This window comes from Ips typographus, linkage group LG4 (genome assembly GCF_016097725.1).
Source record: "Ips typographus isolate SLU linkage group LG4, UJ_Ityp_2.0, whole genome shotgun sequence".
NCBI lineage: Eukaryota > Metazoa > Arthropoda > Insecta > Coleoptera > Curculionidae > Ips > Ips typographus.
In genome coordinates this window covers 3,119,188-3,123,683 of record NC_138425.1, presented here as the reverse complement: position 1 = coordinate 3,123,683, position 4,496 = coordinate 3,119,188, and the positions used below count along the sequence as shown (strand labels likewise).

The 4,496-nt window shown below is 36.7% G+C and overlaps 1 long non-coding RNA gene across 1 annotated transcript; it reads left to right on the top strand.

Moving 5' to 3' along the window:
• The first annotated feature begins 995 nt into the window (after window positions 1-995).
• Window positions 996-3,735, top strand: LOC145728217 (uncharacterized). Its single transcript, XR_014178025.1, has 2 exons — window positions 996-1,592; window positions 1,647-3,735. It is a non-coding gene; the product is annotated as an uncharacterized LOC145728217 (long non-coding RNA).
• The last annotated feature ends 761 nt before the right edge of the window (window positions 3,736-4,496 follow it).

The following is a 4,496-nucleotide window of genomic DNA, read 5'->3' as shown; positions in this document are numbered from 1 at the left end:
TCCTTTTTTGCTACCTTTAATTTTCTTGGTAGTATTTTAATATACTGCATTGTCCTGTTTTGGAACCTCTTGAGGAACTTGACTGGGAATTTTTTCACCTGCTTTTGGAATCACCGGGGAGATTAATGCAGGGGTAACATGTTATGTTAATGGATTCGTGGCTGAGTTGGATATGGGGCAGTGTTGGATATCATCAGTAGAGGTTGCAACAATATTCGAAGCCTTTACAGAATTGTTTATTGTTCGTACGGATAATGTAGATAGTTTATCGTATGGGTGGTCAATTGAAAGACGTTTTCATTAAATGGCCAAATATAGGGCACCGTATAAACGGACTGAATATTTGGAGGAGTGAATGCCAAAAAATATGTTATTCCCGATATTTTGCAATAAAATGTGTGAGTGTGGTAAGAAGAGGAGATGTGGAACATCACAAGTATTTTGTATTTGGTTATAATGATGATGATGACACGGTCTTCCGGTTTTCTCAGGGAGCAGGACTCCTAGTGACAGAAGAAGCTGACAATGGCTAATTTTTTGTCATATTCTGCATACTTCTCTCCTGGTAACTTCATTTCATGATTACCCACTCTGGTGGATTTCATGTGGCGCTCCTCAAGGCAAGTTGGGATGCGTTCCTTTGAGGGTGGTTACGTAAAATAGTGGGTGAAGGAAATAACTGTCAATTTAACAAGGGTATATCCTTATGTGTCACAGGTAAAATAATTAGATAATTTAACTAAGGATAAATTTCCTGCTTAACGTATGATTAATTATAGGATACAATTTGAACTACATAGAGGTCAGATATGTTAAAATTATTCCTGGTGGAATAGTACGGTCCTGCAAAAAAAGCGCACATATTATCAACATAATTGCATCCTTTACGACCTACACCGACGTTACACAATCATAAGCAACTAATTAGCCCCGCTTAAGTGTTAGCGTAGGTAAGATCTCATTAGACATATATATATATATCGTGCAGAGCAGCTTGTAATAGGTTATTTGTTTTATTTCAGTTCGTTTTGTAATTTATAACGTTCTGTGGACGGAAACGGCTCGCATGCCATTCCGGGAATTTGCAGGCCGGGCATGTGGACGTCTCCTGCGACGAATATAAACCATTTTATTGTTATCCTCAGACCGCGCAAAATGTACACAGCATCCGCTAAAATTACGCCTGAAAGGTTTTATAGTAGTGCTTTTCCCCAGGGATGAATCGTAAATGTTTCAGCACGGCGGCACGATAGAGTTACTGCGATTGTTGGGCGGAACCAAAATAGCATTCAAATTTAAAGGAGGTATACAAGTGGTAGTGGCTATTTTCCCTATCCATGTTAATTCATTATCAAAATGTGCAACATTGACTAATAACACCCATACCAAGGAGAAAACAAAGCTCAGAAACCAAACGAGACAACCAATTGAATTGTATACCGAGGCACCACGAGGCCTGCCTGGGGATGGTCTAGAGTCAGACAAATCCTGAGCAAAAAGAAAACCTCTGGAAAATTGACCCATAAAGGAAGTAGGAACCATATTCCCCTAGTTAGATTCTGAGGAAGGAAGGAATACACAAACTTTCACAGGTAACCCAATTTATTTAGATTAAGTGTATACAGCTGCAATATTCCTCACTCCAGGATGGCAAGGATCATGGCGGATGGGGTTGTAGGGTGCCTGAGGTGGGCCCGGTAGGCGTACGTTTTATTGGGGATGAATGAAACCCTAGACTCTTGTCCCAGGGCATTCACCACGTCGAATAAACCATTATGCTTACTGAAAACAGGCAATTTGATCACCAACTGTTCCAACCAACGTTTCGTTACACAGAAGGCATACCCAGACAGAGATCAGTGACCTTACCCTGGGGAGGACCCCATCAGAGTTCGGGGATTTAGTCGAGCAGTATGCTAACATTGCTGACTATGCTGTTTACTGGGTGTGCCCAATATGACAATATGACCTATTCTTACACAGAAGTGCCGTTTCACCTAATGCGTATGATCAAGATGCGTCACAAGATAATTTCTTTAGGTTTTAAATAGACATATTCACATTAAGGGCGTATAACCATCTCGTATGTTTGGCTAAGACGGACATACAGTGGGTAGTTTGTGATTGACCAAAAAAGCAGCTTTCAGTTTTCTGCTGCTTTTTTGTTACCAATCACAACCTGCAAACTGACAACTGTTGCTTGCTTACTGACCTTTTGTGCTTACGCTTTCAGTAGTTTTGGGTTAAAACGTAATATCAACGAAAATGGAGAAAAAAACATTAGCGCATAAACAGTAGGTACATGTTACACTGCTACGGGTTTGAGAATTATATAAGAAAAAAAGTAAATTTACTAAAAGAACGTATATTCATGACACTACTATCTTTAGATACAATCTTCAGAGCTGCGTTAAGTTAGTGGCGCAGGCGCACTTTAATATGCTCTTCAATGTTCTTAGCAATATAGCTATCTAATCTAGATCTGGCAACTAAAATTTTAAGGCTTGTGATAACGGTCCTATGACTAAATACAGAGTGTCCCAGCTCAGAATATCTCACTTTATGTGCCGCCGATTTTCCTTTGGGCTTAAGTTGTTTTTCTTCTTCTTCATTCTTTAATGTAAGCAAATTGCTTGTATTTCTTCGTATCTTCTGCTGTTCAATGGTTAGAAGTCGCTCCATCTCTTGCGGGGTCTTCCTACGTTTCGGCGTCTCAAGATTGACTTGTCTCTATAGTTAATTTAAACATTCTGTCGTCATTCTATGTGTTCGTTCAACTCTCTCTTTCTTCCCAGTATCCATTCATTTACATTGTCTATTTGACATGTTCTTCAGATGTCCTCGCTTGTCCGATGACCACATCTTGTAGATTCGGAATTTTGTATTGATTCCTTTATATTTGTTTCTGGGTGCGTATTCTTGAAACGAGGGAAAGGAATGATTATTAAGAGAAACCTCTGTAGAATGTCACAGGAACCCGCCATTGTGAGATTCTTCTGTCACATTCTATCAACATCGATGTCATCGTATGGTGGTCATGCATTTCGTGTTTGATGCAGATTTCTTCATTTTTAGACTTTTTGCCGTTGTGCTGAATCTCTGTAGGTTATCTTCGTGTTCTGCAATCAGGACAGCATCATCGGCATATCATAGGATTTTGACGTGTTTGTTCCCAATTTTATACTATTGTTAGAATTAATCTTCTTCTGACAATGTTCCATAGATAACGACCTATTTTGTACTATATTCACTATTAAACATTGGAATTTTCACCCTTTGGTAGGCTATAACATGCAAACGGTTGAAGATAGAGCAAATCGGTTTACATCTTACTTTTGTGAGATCTACCTTACAATAGTATTTTCCAAAATTTTAAAAACTTTCAAATTTTTAGTAGTTTTTTATTTTTTTTTTAATTTTTAAAATACCATCCTAATCTAGATCTAGAAAAAAGTAAGATAGGAACAGGTAAACCGTTTTGATTTATATTCAACTGTTGTCGTGCGATCGTCTTCCAAAGGGTGAAAATTCCATTCCAACAGCATTTAGAACAAAACTGATAAGAAGAAATACTGTCTAGATTAAGCAATAGAATCAATAAATAACATCAGTTACTAAGGTTGTCGAACAAAAGTCGCCACTGATTTCATGTAGATGCGGCAACGCTGGAATCACGAAAGTATTTTTATGTGTATTCCTTATGGCCATATTACTTAATAAAATTTTTGTTGCAAACATGTATCCTTTTTGGTTTCCTAGATACAGAACCTCGCATTCTTAGTTGGTCACCCTGTACATAAAGCTTAACTGTATTAGCATAAATAGATACTAAATTGAATGAATGGGTCTTTTGTAGTATTGAAAGCCCAAAAATATTATTAAAATGTAAATCAACAGTTTCATATAATATTTCCGTTCATCAATTCTCAACACTTTTACAGTCTTTAATAAAACTTTATTGGGCCGTATAATAAACTGGCATTTTTTATCTGACTAAATCACAGAAATGTACACCTACTTCCAGGAAATTATAAAATGTAGTAAATTTTCTTCAACTTAAGCTCACAAAACGAAACAAAAATAAGCTCTAAAATGTACTTCACGTAACATTATACACTTTCGTTGCCTTTTATTCTGCTAGAATATAAATGATAGCTATTAGGATTAAACGTCTAGATATGGAAATAAAATTCAAAATGTTAATACAGATCCTGATATTGGACTTAAATAAGTATTCCTGTTTGCTGTAACATAAAAAAGACGTTACTAAAATAATACATTTTTATAAATATTTCATGTTTTATGGTGGTTACGTTTCCGCTAATGGTAAAAATGTCATTGCCTTTAAAAAAAACTTTTGTTTGGGCACACCTTTTGTGGTTTACGTTTATTATTTTATTTTGTTGGTAAAAACGAGCAGATTTATTATAGAATTAGAGCAGATACGATTCTGGCAACTCAAGAAATTAGAGAAAGTGTTTCCATACCTCAAACTA